This window comes from Phyllobates terribilis, unplaced genomic scaffold (assembly GCF_046119375.1).
Source record: "Phyllobates terribilis strain yellow unplaced genomic scaffold, ASM4611937v1 Scaffold_7__3_contigs__length_470593459, whole genome shotgun sequence".
In the NCBI taxonomy this organism is placed as follows: Eukaryota; Metazoa; Chordata; class Amphibia; order Anura; family Dendrobatidae; genus Phyllobates; species Phyllobates terribilis.
The window spans coordinates 265,102,354-265,117,868 of NW_027362767.1; the positions used below are offsets into that span (position 1 = coordinate 265,102,354).

At 45.8% G+C, this 15,515-nt stretch overlaps 1 protein-coding gene across 2 annotated transcripts in view; it reads left to right on the top strand.

The window, feature by feature from the left end:
- The window catches only part of ENTPD2 (ectonucleoside triphosphate diphosphohydrolase 2), a 112,073-nt gene that overhangs the window by 49,385 nt on the left and 47,173 nt on the right, over positions 1–15,515 (top strand). The gene's annotated exons all lie outside the window — the stretch shown is intronic.

Consider the following 15,515-nt stretch of genomic DNA (forward strand, 5'->3'; position numbering starts at 1 on the left):
TCAGACCATGTTCCTATACGGTCAGAAACAACCATTACACAGTACACAGCAGGGGCACATTTATAAGATTCTCAGCACAGGAACATTTAATTTAAACACAACCAATTGTGGAAGTTACTATTATTCCAAGATCTATTGAATAAAATTAACTTTTGCTCGTGGAGAAAACCCCTTTAATTTAAAAAAAAAAAAAAGTGTACTTATGACTTATCACTACCCTGCCTCACGGCTTTTTCCGTGAGTAGTCAAAAATTTCGGGGTCAGATACCAAGAGAGCACGTAGTAAACTAAAAGGGAAAAGCGAAGTCAGGTCATTGTCCAAGTCAGAATACCAGGAAGATTGTGGATCAGAGCAAAGGGGCTAGGGAAACTGATGATCAGATCGAGGTCCAAGGTCAGGCAGCAATAGATCAATAAACAGGGCACAGAAATATGAGGCAAAAAAGTAATCACCTGGAACAGGGAATACCTGTAAGAACAGGGGTCAGGAACCTTTTTGGCTGAGAGAGCCATGAACGCCACATATATTTTAAAATGTAATTCCGTGAGATCCATACAATATGTTTAAAACTACCGTATTTTTCAGACTATAAGACGCAGATTTTAGAGTAGGAAAATAGAAAAAATGTAAGCAAAAAATGTGGTCACGATGCATTGTTAAGCGGGAGGGGATCTGCTGCTGACACTGGTATAGGGGTAATGTCCCCCAATACTGATAATATCCCCTATCCTGGTATATATGCCCCCCCCCTTCCTATTATACGTGGCACCCCTCCATCCTGGTATGCATGGCACCCCTCATTCTTATCCTGGTATGCATGGCACAGCAGTCCCCATCCTGGTATGCATAGCACCCATCATCCTTATCCTGGTATGCATGGCACAGCAATCCCCATCCTGGTATGCATGGCACCCCTCATCCTTATCTGGGTATGCATGGCACAGCAATCCCCATCCTGGTATGCATGGCACCCCTCGTCCCTCATCGTGGTATGCATGGCACCCATCCATCCTGGTCTGCATGGAACCCCTAGTCCCTATGCTGGTATGCATGGCACCCCTAGTCCCCATCAGCTGCACATAAAATAAATAAATAAATAAACACTCCTACTCACCTTTCTTCTCTCTCCTCCAGCCCTGCGTCCTGTCTGCCCGCACTGATCTCTCCATGTGAGCCGCGCATGATGTCACTGCCATGCGCGGCTCACAATGAGAGATCAGCTGCCGGAAGTCACTGCTCCCCACGCCGGGACTGTGTGCGCGGGGAGCAGTGACTTCATGCTCCCTTAATAGCCGGCACACAGAGTAGCCGCAGCGCGGCTCCTGCTGCTGCCGGGCGATCGCGTGTGCCCACTATTAAAGGGCATTAATATTCACCCCTCCAGGGCAGTAGATGGTGATTTTATGAGGTAGATGTGGTTGGTGCGGTGTAGTGCAGGTGATGGCGCAGATAATGAGTTGAGGACACAGTGGGGTGCTGTCTTCAGGCTTTACTCACAGTTCAAAGCAGTTCCAAGTCACCGCTGCAGCCGGGAATGACCGCCCACGTCGTCCTGGGTCCTCCAGGGTAGGGATCCAGCAATCTCTCAGGTACCTCAGGAGCACTTAAACGGGACCCCGTTCTATCTACCTTTCCCTGTCGTCTCACTGCGCTGGCTCTCACCCTCCTGCCCTGCGCCACACAATCAGTGTCCCAAGCCAATGGCCTCGGGTCTTGGACCCTATGTGGCCACCTTTTCAGCGATATAATTGTGGGTTTTGGCTGCAACACCTTGAAAATGCTGCAGCCTCCGGTCGGCTAGCTGAGCCTGGTTGTTCTCCACTAGTCTGGGGCCGGTCCCCTTCTGCGGCCTGATCCCTCCACGTCCGTGTGAATTTGGGCACACGGGTGGCTTCCTGCACTCACCGTGCCCCTGGGATTCCCTCTGTCTCTGGAGCCTTTCCCTCTGCTCCCATCCTCTCTCGCTCCCTCCTCCTGGGCCTCTCTGACTGACTAGGCCCGGCTCTCCTCCTCTCCTGAGCTGAGCTCCTCCTGAGCTCCCACTCCCAACTGTCTCTACTGACTCCCTGACTGCTTCTAGATGGTTCCCCTCCTTTTATATTCTTTCTGCATGTGCTCCCCTGATCTACTTCCTCCACCCACCTCCTTTACCTAGTTCCACCCTCCAGCTAGGGACCAGTGACTGTGCTCTCCCTTAGGAGCAATCTCGCTCTTCCCTACTGAAGTAGAGTGTATTCGATGTGGGTGTGTGGGTCCCGGGTAGAACTCCGTCCTTACCTGAGAGTGGGGTACCACACCTCTGGGTGAGATGCAATACCTCTGTGGCAACTGGACCCACAGGGGCGCCACATATACCCCTCCCCCCAACATTCGGACTATAATTTGGACTATAAATTTTGGAGGAAAAAAGTGTGTCTTATAGCCCGAAAAATATGGTAAATACAAGTAAATGTGTGCATTTTATGAAAGACCAACACTTTTAAAGTACAATAAGTCTCTGAATTCTTTTTAATAACATTGTTATGCTGTTGCTAACCAGTGATGAATAAAGTACTTACCATTAATGTGATTTCTGGTGCTGCATGGTTTCGCTGATGGCTTTGTAGTGTGGTTGATACGTGGTGAGGTTGAGCTTCATGCAGGCGTTGAGACTTCCATCCGTTAAACGTGATCGTAGGTTGGCCTTAATGTTCTTTAGATGTGAGAGAGACTGCTTACATGCATATGTAGAGCCAAACATTGTCAGTACAGCAATACTCACGCTGTAGTGTGTGGAATGTGACGGGAAGCGCGTTCCAAGTTTTGACAATCAGCTGGTCCGCGGGTTGAAGTTTTTTCAATACTTGCTGCTTGTGTTTGCTCGCCAACGCTGCTTGCTGTCGTGCAAGTCTTTCCAAATCTTCATTCAGTGACTTGAACTTATTCACCCACATGTCTGAGGCCTTCAGGTCAGCAGCTTGTAGCTCAAAATCTCTGACGGAGACACCGGTGATGTAACTCTGATCGGCGCTGTCCACTGCACACTCGTGTGGATGGGTGATTAACTTAAAAAGACGAGTGCACTCACGAAATTCTCCAAAGCGCGCTTTGAATGACTGCAGGAGACTAGATGTGAAGCCCGCTAGCTGCTGAAGATCAAGATGTTGAGCAGGGTCACTTGCTGTGCATGAATCTTTAAACTCTCCCAGTTTTTCAAAGTGTAGTAAACGACCTGTTTTCAATGTCGGCGATGAAGAGTTCTAGCTTGTTTTCAAATGCAAACACTGCTTGCTGAAGGGATAAGACTATATTTCCAACGCCTTGCATTTTCACATTGAGCTGGTTCAGATGTTTAGTCATGTCCACGAGATAGTAGAACTTCAGGAGCCACTCGGTGTTAGCTAACTCAGGATGCTCGACGTTTTTCATTTCAAGAAAAGTCCAGATTTCGCTCAGACAAGCCGGGAAACGGCTGAGAACCTTCCCTCTTGACAACCAACGCACATTGCTGTGCAGAAGCAGACCAGGATAATTATTCCCAACTTCATCCAGCAGTGTTTTAAACTGGCGATCATTTAAAGCTCGGGCAACAAAGTTGACCACCTGAATGACCAGCGACATCACCTCACCAACCTGCTCGCCACACATCTGAGCACAAAGCGCCTCCTGATGTAGGATGCAGTGAAAACTTAGGATAGGTCTCTTTTCATGTTCACGAAGAAGCGCTACGAATCCTCTGTTTTTCCCCACCATGCACGGAGCACCATCAGTACACACTGAAATAAGTTTATCCATTGGTAGATATTTTTCTTTAGCAAGCTCAGTGAAAGACTTGAATAAATCCTCTCCTCTTGTTGTCCCTTTCATAGGCAAAATAGCAAGACTTTCCTCACATAGTGTGTCACCGGCAGCATACCTTTCAATCACACTGACCTGGGATAAATGGCTTACGTCTGACTCATCCAATGTGAGAGAAAAGAATGGTGCTGCATTTATGTCCTTCAATTGTGTTGCCTCAATTTGATTTGCCATCATGATGGTACGATTGTGAACAGTTCTTGCCGGCAGAGGCATGTCTTTTATTCATTTGATTTATCTTGTCTTTATCCGAAAAGTAGTCAAAAATGTCATTGGCAACATCAAGCATGAATGTTTTGGCATACTCTCCATCTGTGAATGGCTTTCCATTTATCACAATTGCTTAAGCACCAGCAAAGCTAGCCGAATTTCAGTCACCTTGTTGGGTCCAAACACGGAGTTGCTGCTGATTAGCTTGCACTCTGCACAGTAGCTCTTGACATGTTTTCTTCCTGCTCTCCCTTGCAGGATATTTCGATGCAAATGTAGTATGGCGTGTGTCGAAGTGCCGCTTTATATTTGACCGTTTCATTGATGCAATTTTATCATTCCATATTAGACACTGCAGAACCTGCTCTCTCCACAAAGGCGAATTCTTCTGTCCATTCCTGCTGAAAAGTACGATACTCCTCATCTTTTTTTCTTTTAGCCATCTTCTTCAATAAAAGGGTTTCTGCAGTTAGCTAGCTGACTACTTGATTAAAAGGAGGGAAGTTTACTTCCATATTCTGGAGCTGTGTCTGGCTGATTCCTTGTGAGGAACAGAGATGGCTCTTTGCTCTTAAGAGGAAGGGCAAACTGTCCCCTTGCAGTACTGTGTATATAGGTAACTGGAGTCCCCCTAATTGACTGGTTATCAGAAACGTAGGTGGTATGAAGTAAGAGCGTTACCTGTATACAGGCGCTCTCTGACTGATGCGGCTGCTGATTCCCACCAGTGGAGTTTAAAATGGCACCGCCGCTTCTGATCCGCACCACAGGAGGCAGTCACCCCTATAAGGCGCCCACTCTCCTGACAGCTAGAGCGGCGCTTGAGCGAGCGGAGCTCAGTTGCTGCTACGGTGGGGCGAGGAGAATGATGGCTGACAGCGCGGGAACTCCCTGTACCTGCTGGTGAGCTCGCCTCCAGTCCACGCTTAATCATTAAAGGGTCCACCCTTGTTGGTACAGATTTGCTGTAAACTGGCCTACAAGAGTGTCCTATTATGGGATATAAAATATATGCCTGGAACTTTTTTTTCCTTCATTTTACAATAAACTCAAGGAAAAACAGATGAAATACATTTCATTAAATGAGTACTCCGGGGAGATAAGTTTTGTACTGTCCCTGCCCTCATAAACTATAAAGATGAGATGTCCAGTGCACTTCATTTATCCTTATAAGGCTGTGTGCCCACGATGCGTTTTTTTTTTTTTAAGAGTTTCCGCTGCGGCATAAATGCTGCAGAAACGCTTAAAAAACTCATGGTAGAAGGCCTGCCATGTTCCCCAATGATAATCCGCATGTGCTGTGCACATGCTGCGGAAATTTCCACTGCGGATTATGATTGCGTAAAAAAACGCAGCACTACCAATTTTGCGGAAGCGCTGCTTTTTCGCCGCCATTGACTTGCATTGGAATGCATGGAATCCGCATCACTGTATATGTAGATGCGCATTCCATGCGTTTCAATGTGCGGATGGTACCCGGGTGTGGAGGACAGGAGACTCTCCTCCGGACCCGGGTATCATAGAACCTGTGAAAAAAAGAATAAAATAAAAAATAAATATTATATTTACTTTCTGATGGCCCCCGGTCTCCTTGTCTTCACTTGCTGGCAGCTCACGATGGACTGAAAGACCTGCGCTGACGTCATAGTCATGTGACGGGTCACGCGATGCTGACGTCGGCAGGTCCTTCAGTGTACCGCGATCTGCCGGCAAGGGAGAACGGAGGGAAACAAGACACCGGGGGCCATCGGTAGGTAAGTATAGATTTATTTTCTTATTTTTACGGTCACACTATATAAATCCATGCCTGCTGCATGGATTTATATAGTGTGACCAAGTTGTCAAGCACTTTCCAAGTGATGCTAAAATCGCTTGGAAAGTGCTTGACAACCCGCATGCGGAAATGCAAGTGAAGAACGCTTCACATCCGCATGTCCCTGGCAGGAAAACGCATGTATAATCCGCATGCGTTTTTTCTGCCAGGGAGATGCAGGAACGCTCAGGAAAAATCCGGAGCATTTCTGCATCGTGGGCACATAGCCTTACACTTGTAATTCCTTTGACAGTAGCTGCTCCTCACTACTCACTTCCCTCCAGTCTGGGACAACAAGTCACACACCAGTGTTGAGTTCCCTGCTGTAACTGCATGCCTGAGAAGAGGGGCTTGGCCACGCCCCCTGTTCTCTGCAGAGAAACAGCCATTATCAGAAGACTGGCTGATTACAGAAGTGTGCAGCTCCATACTGTTATGTCCCAGACAGGGGTGTAGTAGAAGAAGATGCGCACACAGCTGTAGATAAGGTGCCGGCTAAATGGGATATAGACAATAGCCACACTCAGGTTGAAATTTGCAAAAAGTGGAACAGTTTATTCAAATAATTTTTACATTCACCACACCATTGAAATCATCAAAAAAATGGAGCTGAGAGCGACATGTTGTGACGTTTCGACCAGAGATGGTCTTTTTCAAACATCTCTATAAGAGAAATTTAGATATAGTAGTTACATGTAAAATTACAGATGTGTTGTGGAGATATATATCAGACAGAGGGGTGAGCAGTGCAGTGAAAGCAGCTCCTCTCACACCAGCCATCTGATAATATCTCCCTGTCTGCAGATGCATAGCGTCCTGTTTTCAGTGGGACTGTCCCACTTTGAGGGCTTAGTTCCGCGTCCCGTCACTGCACAGCTTTTCTCCCGGCTGTGGAGGGTGGTGAAGTGGGTTGCGGCGGTGGAGCAGCAGGCACAGGCAGTAGCCAGTAGCTGCAGCTACCACGTGTGCCTGCTGCTAAATGAAATGAATATTCACTCCTCTCCACGCCCATGGGAGTGGAGAGGAGTGAATATTCATTCTCCTTAATAGTGCTCACTGTCAATCGCAGCCGCCGGCTTCCTGCTGCGGCTCCGCGATCCTGTGTGCCCACTATTGGAGAGAATGAATATTCACTCTTCTCCACTCCCATGGGCGTGAAGAGGAGTGAATATTTATTCTCTTTAGAAGTGGACACACGGAATCTCTGAGCAGCAGCAGGAGCTGCGGCCGTGCTGACACTGTGCCCTATTAAGGAGAATGACTATTCACTCCTCTCCACGCCCATAGTCCCAGCGTGGAGAGGGGTGAAAATCCCAGCAGCTCACCTCGGCATCTGAGGGCGCATGGCAGTGATGTCATGCGCTGCTCAGATCCGCTACTGACAGGACGCAGCGCTGGAGCAGAGGGGAGGAAGGAAGGTGAGTAGAAGTGTTTTATTTTTTTTCATGTGTGCAGTGATGGGGGGCCATGCATACCAGGATTGGGGATGGGGGGGCCATGCATACCAGGATTGGGGATGGGGGGGCCATGCATACCAGGATTGGGGATGGGGGGGCCATGCATACCAGGATTGGGGATGAGGGGGCCATGCATACCCGGATTGTGTGGGGATGAAGGGGGCCATGCATACCCGGGTTGGGGATGAGGACCGTCTGCTGAATGCCCCTCATTACCCGTGCCCCTCTGACAACTCCACCTGCCAGGGGAGAAAGAAATGGTAAATGGGCGTGGATTGGGGTGTGGCCAAAACTTGCCGTGGCAAGCATAGTGCAGCACATGATCTGTCCCTCTTTCTCTTCAAGAGTTGGGAGGTATGCAGATGGAGGTGAGGGAGTGTGGCTACACCACAACATTTTTGTGGGAATTTTTTTTTTTTTTTGTTCATTTTAACAGATAAACTACGTAAAATTCTGTGAAGCACCTGTGGGTGCAAGGTGCTCACCACACATATAGATGAATTCCTTGAGGTGGGGTGGTCTAGTTTCCAAAACAGGGTCATTTGGGGTTTTCCCCTGTTTAGGCACATCAGGGACTTTCCAAATGCAACAGAATACCCACAGACCATTCCATCAAAGTCTGCATTCCACAACATCACTCCTCTTTCTGAGCCCTGTCGTTCGCCCAAACAGTAATTTTTCCCCCACATATGGGGTATATGAGTACTCAGGAGAAATTGCACAACAGATTTTGGGGTCAATTTTCTCCTGTTACCCTTGTGGGAAAAAAAAAAGTCAAATGTTCTTTCCTTGAACATTCCATTAATTCATGTGAAGCACCTGAAGGGTTAATAAACTTCTTGAATATGGTTTTGAGTACCTTGGGTGCAGTTTTTAGAATGGTGTCACTTTGGGGTATTTTCTGGCATATAGACCCCTCAAAGTCACTTGAAATGTGATGTCTCGAAACAGACGGAAAAAAAAAATGGTTTTGTAAATTTTCTTGGGAAATCGCTGGTCCACTTTTAACTTCCTAACAAATTGTTTAACCCCTTTGTGACTTTGCATTTTCGATTTTTGCTTCCCGTCTTCCTAGAGCCATAACCTTTTTTTTCCAGTCAATATGGCCATGTAAGGGCTTGTTTTTTTGCGGGACGAGTTGTACTTTTGAATGACCCCATTGGTTTTACCGTATGGTTTACTGGAAAATGGGGGGGGAAAAATTCAAAGTGTGGTGAAATTGTAAAAAAAAGTGCAATCCCCAATACCGCATTCATTAAATGCTAAAACTGACTTGCCATTATGATTCCCCGGGTTATTATGAGTTCGTAAATACCAAACATGTATAGGTTCTTAAGTAGTGGAAAAAAAAATTCCAAAGTTTGCAAAAAATTGCCGCTATTTTTTGAAATCCGTAGCGTCTCCATTTTTGGGGATCTGGGGCCGTGCGAGTGCTTAGTTTTTGTGCGCCGAGCTGACGCTTTTATTAATAACATTTTTTAGGCTAGGTAGGATCTTTTGATCGCCTGTTATTGCAATGTTACGGCTACCAAAAAAACGTAATTCTGGCGTTTTTTTTTTCTTGTTACGCCATTTACCGATCCAATTGAATTCTTTTCATATATTGATTAGGCAATTCTGAACACGGCAATACCAAACATGTGTATTTGAGTTTTTTTTGTTTTATTTTGACTGGGGCAAAAGGGGGTGATTTTGAAAAAAATAATATAATTATAATATAATTTTTTACTTCCTTCAATAGTCTCCATAGGAGACTAGAAGCTGCGATCGTCTCGTCTGTGCTACACGCAGCAGGGCTTCTGCCCTGCTGTGTGCAGCAAAAGTGCTCACTTGCTGTGAGCGCCGTCCACTGGTCGGCGCTCATAGCATCCTGGCAATGACAAGCGCAGGGGTCTCCTGCAGACCCCAAGTTGTTATGCCAACCGACCGACATCATGTGACACGGGCGTTGATGGCCGGGATTAGTGACACATTTCCGGTAAGTACGAGTTAAATGCCGCTGTCAGAGATTGACAACGGCATTTAACTAGTTAACAGCCATGGGAGGATCGTGATTCCACCCACGGCTGTTACGGGCACATGACAGCTGTCATGTGCCTGGTAACATGCGGGCTCAGCGCCGGAGCCTGCATGGAGTGCAGGGATACCACCTTGGACCTCTCTTTGAGTTAACAGGATGTTACACTTTAATATAATCACCTCATTCTATATGCATCCTATAAATGGATGTTATAGGAGCAGTGAACAAAGATTAAGATTACTGCGGCTGTAATGAGCAGGATACAAAAAGTTGTGAATTATCCTGTAACCACTACATCACCCTCAGCTGCAGTCACTGATTTAATTAGTCCATTCTATTCATTGACCTCAATCTATTTTTGTAAATTTATAATAAACTGCGTTGTGTGTAATTATGGAAATCGTTTTTCACACATTCCAAATTTTTTTTTTTTTTTTAAATATACATTCATTTTTTTGCCATTTTCCAAACAAGAAGACCCTTTTAGAGGTCTGGGGTTCTCCACATTCCAGCTCTGTACAGTCGCAATTGAGATCCTCATCTACTATATTTCTGTATCTCAGTGGGGAATGTAAATGAGGACAAGGTCAATAGAGCCAGGACTGTGTCCAATCTTGGCTGGAAATATTTAAATGAAAGATAACTGGCCCACAGCTGCTTAGATGAGAGAATTTGGGTGGATGAGAGAATTTGGATGGACGAAAACAATTTTTGTTGGAAGAATAAAAAAAAATAAGGAAAGAATTCTTGATCATTTTCTTTTCCCGTTTGGCACAGGAAATATATGGAAAATTCTGAAACCTAAAAATTAGATATCCTGCAGTTTATTACTTTATTTTCCAAGTTAATCATTTTTTATTTGTCCTCATTTGTTAAATTATTAGCAGATGGCTCTTAGTCATATCAATTTCTTTTAAAACTGCCAATTTTTGTAATTAGTTCTCTCATAAGGGTTGTCATTGTCGATTCCAGGCCTCATAAACTGTAAATCTGTTTGTTTGGTTAAAATGAATCTGTCAGGGTGACTCCCCCACCCACAATCACCGATTACTCAACCCCCGTTACCCCACTTTGAGAGGTGCGCAGCTCAGGTGACCGTAGCACACAGCCCCTGCCGGAGCATGCAGTCGGGTCAGAGATTGGATTCAACAGAAAGCATGGGCTACTAATTGAAAGCTTTCTTTTGAATCTATACCCTCCTATATATGTGCACTCAGACAGGAGCTGCGCTCGCCTCTTAGAGGAATTTTTGAATGATTGGTGGTGGTCTCAAGGCCTGGACCCCCTGATGTTATAAAGGTTTACCTACTCTTTAATACAATTTATAAAAATGCACTGGGGAAAACTAAAGATGACATACGGTATATAGCAAGAAAATGCTTACTACTGTCCGCAGGAGGTGACATGTTCTGGCTGATAATTATGTAGTACAGAGGGATCATCCTTGGGCTATGTGCACACGATGCGGATTTGAAGCAGAAATTTCCTGAGCGATTTTGCCTCTCACTGGCAGAAAAAACGCATGCAAATTTTCCGTACGTTTTTTTTAAGCGTTTTTGTACCTCAATGAATGCTTTTTGGAGCTAAATAAAGTTATTTGGTGGGACATTGCTTAAACCCTTGGATTACCATAAGAACTGGGGTGAGTATATTGGTTCATGTAAATAATTAAAGAATGTGTCTGTTGTATTTCAAATAAAGTGTTTACACTGTGTCTGTGTGTTTAACTCTTTAAGTTTGGTCATGAAAAGGTCTGGGTCAGCTAGTCCCATTCACCCAATCTTCATTAGCATTTCTATTCATGTAATTTATGCGGCTGCTGTGAGCTGCTAATTTTAGCCTTTAGGCAAACATGGTCCCTGGCCATAATTAACATCTCACAGCTGGTTCGTTAGCCGCTACGTCCCCCCTATCAGCACTCAGCAGCGCTTTGGACACAACGTATTTTTGTTGCGTCCAAAATGCGGTGTTCTAATGCCACTCTTTTGTTGTCGGTACATGTGAATCCACCACATATAATGACACTTCAATCTGTCAAAATCTGCAGTGGAGACTGGTGTGTCTGTTAAAGAAATTGACATGCTGCGGGTGAGTTTGGGTACATGGAAACGATCAGGAGTCGCTGCAAGTCTATAACGCTGCATGTTTATACAGCGTCAAACCAGCATTGTCCAGATGTTACAGCAAAGTGGATGGGATCTCTAGAAATCCCATGTCCACTATGCGTGCATCAGAAGCTGCGGATCACTCGTGGACACTGACATGTGGTGCGTCTTTCAGGACCGCAGCATGTCAAATTCTCTTGCGGAGTCGCTAGTCTCCGCAACAGAAATTTGACCACTAGGAAGTATTGAATGCGGTAAATCCGCATGGTGTAGTGAACACATGTGGATTTACCTGCATTCTATTGAACATTTTGGATGCAGCAAAAAATATGCGTCCAAAGCGCTGCTACGTCCGGATTGTGGGCACAGAGTAGAAAATGTAAAAAAGAAAATGCGTAGGCTCTCGTGTCATTTTTATAACCAGCAGAGGGAAAGGCGACCGCTGGGGGCTGATATTAGTAGCCGGGGAAGGGGCCATTAGCCAACAATGTTCCCTGGCTATTAACCCCTTTACAGCCTGTGACGTATTAGTACGCACAGGCTGTAATCCCCCGGTTCAGTGAGCCCGCACTGAACCGAGCACATGTCAGCTGATTATTACAGCTGACATGTGCCCGCAACAGCCGCGGGTGGAATCGCGATCCACCCGCGGCTGTTAACATGTTAAATGCCGCTGTCAATCTCCGACAGCGGCATTTAACGCGCGCTTCCGGGAAGCGCGTCCTAAGCCCTGCCCATCGGCGACCCCCGTCACGTGATCGCAGATCACCAATGGGCGGGCATGACAACCCAGGATCTGCAGCAGACGCCTGCGGTTGTCATGAGCTGGTTGCTATGAGCGCCACCTAGTGGTCGGCGCTCATAGCACAGGACCATTTCTGCTGCATGCAGGGGATCTGCTGATCCCCTGTATGTAGCAGAGGCGATCGGACAGTTGCTGCTTTTAGTCTCCTATGGAGACTATAGAAGCAAGCAAAAAGTGAAAAAAAAAAAAAAAAAAGTTTTTAAAAATATAAAAAAGTTTAAATCACCCCCCTTTCGCCCCATTCAAAATAAAATAGTAAAAAAAAACCCCTACATAGACATATTTGGTATCGCCGCGTTCAGAATCACCCGATCTATCAATATGAAAAAAGAATTAATCCGATCGGTAAATGGCGTAACGAGAAAAAAATTCTGAGCGCCAGAATTACGTTTTTTTGGTCGCCGCAAAATTGCAATAAAATGCAATAACGGGCGATCAAAACATCGGATCTACCCCAAAATGTTAGCAATAAAAACGTCAGCCCGGCACGCAAAAAATAAGCCCTCACCCAGCCCCAGATCCCGAAAAATGGAGACGCTACGGGTCTCGGAAAATGGCGCTATTTTTTATTTTTTTTACAAAATTTTGGAATTTTTTTTCACCACTTAAATAAAAAAGAACCTATACATGTTTGGTATCTACGAACTTGTAATGACCTGGAGAATAAGAATGGTAGGTCAGATTTAGCATTCAGTGAACGTGGTAAAAAAAAAACAAAAAAAACAACAACTGTGGTATTGCACTTTTTTTGCAATTTCACCGCACTTGGATTTGTTTTCCCGTACACTATATGGTAAAACTAGTAATGGCGTTGAAAAGTACAACTCGTCCCGCAAAAAATAAGCCCTCACATGGCCATATTGACCAAAAAATAAAAACGATATGGCTCTGGGAACAAGGGGAGCAAAAAACGAAAATGCAAAAACGACAAATCCCAAGGTTGCGAAAGGGTTAATATGAGCCCACAGCTGTTTCTTTAGCCTTTGCTGGCTAGATTACAGGGGGAACCCAGAAAAAAATTGATGTGGGGTCCCCCTATAAAATCTAACTAAATATTAATAGCCAGAGAAGGGGCAATGGATACTAGCCCCCTCCGCTGCTATTAATATCACCCCTCAGCAGTCCCAGCAATGGCACATCCATAAGTTGCTCCAAATCTGGCGCTTAGCCTCGCTCTTCCCACTGCTCTGTAGCGGTGGCAGGGGGTAATGTGGTTAGGAGTTCACGTCAGCCTTGTATTGCTGGCTGACGTGAAGCCCAGGTTAGTAATGGAGGGCGTCTAATAAGATGCACCCATTACTAACTGTGTAGTAAAATGGTCGCCGCTTTTTCAATAAAAGACATGGCCAGAATAAAGTATTTTAATGAAATAAAAAACATACGGTTCTACAATTTTTTATTTTTTTTACACTGGTCCACGAAGCCCTCAATCTCCTGAAAAAAAAGTAAAATAAAAAACAACCATATTCCTCACCTGGCCGCCATCAACGACGCAGTCCAGGTGCCACCGAGTGTCCCACGACGATTCGTGTCACTTCTACAGCAGTGACATCAGCCATCACTGATGTCACTGCTGTAGAATACGGCAATGTATACTAACAGGGGTGTAAAATCACCCCCTGTCAGTATACATGCTGCAGGCGGTCACTGGGGTTGATCAGCTGATCAGCTGAAGATCAGCTGATCAGCCCTGGTGAGCTTACGATCAGCTGACGTTCAGGACCTGTGCTGACGTCACTGCTCAGCTGATGGTCACATGACAATCAGCTGATCTGTGACCTCAGGGCAGGTCCTGTAAGTACCGCCGGCCGCAGGAGAACGCCACTGGGGGCCACCGGACAGGTGAGTATAGAGGTTTATTTTTAACTTTTTTTTTTTTTTACCGCGCGGAGTTGTAGTTTCCTCTTGATCCCGGGTGCCACACGCACTGCGTTTGCATCGCGAATTTGCAGCCATTGAATTTAATTGAAACACAGCAAATTCACATTTACCTGCGGGTTTTTCTGCGTTTCAGTGTAACTCAATAGCAGCGAATTCGCAGCGTGATCACGCTAGAAATGGACATGCTGCGTATTGCAACGCAGTCCGAATTCGGCATGTTAATTAACGCATCATGTGCACAGCACATCTGAATTTGCATTGCTATGCATGGCAGACCGATTAACGAGCGTTTTCGCGAGCGGAAAAACACTGCGGAAAAAAAAAGGCTTCAAAAAACGCTATGTGTGAACTTAACCTAATATTCTATGATTCTACACCGCTCAAAAAAATAAAGGGAACACTTAAACAACAGAATATAACTCCAAGTAAATCAAACTTCTGTGAAATCAAACTGTCCACGTAGGAAGCAACACTGATTGACAATCTATTTCACATGCTGTTGTGCAAATGGAATAGACAATAGATGGAAATTATTGGCAATTATCAAGACACACTCAATAAAGGAGTGGTTCTGCAGGTGGGGACCACAGACCACATCTCAGTACCAATGCTTTCTGGCTGATGTTTTGGTCACTTTTGAATGTTGGTTGTGCTTTCACACTCATGGTAGCATGAGACGGACTCTACAACCCACAGAAGTTGCTCAGGTAGTGCAGCTCATCCAGGATGGCACATCAATGCAAGCTGTGGCAAGAAGGTTTGCTCTGTCTGTCAGCGTAGTGTCCAGAGGCTGGAGGCGCTACCAGGAGACAGGCCAGTACACCAGGAGACGTGGAGGGGGCTGTAGAAGGGCAACAACCCAGCAGCAGGACCGCTACCTCCGCCTTTGTGCAAGGAGGAACAGGAGGAGCACTGCCAGAGCCCTGCAAAATGACCTCAAGCAGGCCACAAATGTGCGTGTCCGCAGAAACTATTAGAAACCGACTCCATGAGGGTGGTATGAGGGCCCGACATCCACAGATGGGGGTTGTGCTCACAGCCCAAAACCGTGCAGGACACTTTTTCATTTTCCACAGAACACCAGGATTGGCAAAGTCGCCACTGGCGTCCTGTGCTCTTCACAGATGAAAGCAGGTTCACACTGAGCACATGTGACAGACGTGACAGAGTCTGGAGACGCCGTGGAGAGCGATCTGCTGCCTGCAACATCCTTCAGCATGACCGGTTTGGCAGTGGGTCAGTAATGGTGTGGGGTGGCATTTCTTTGGAGGGCCGCACATTCAACTTTGTACAGAACAAAGTATTCAATGAGAATATTTAATTCATTCAGATCTAGGATGTGTTGTTTGAGTGTTTCCTTTATTTTTTTGAGCAGTGTATATGAGA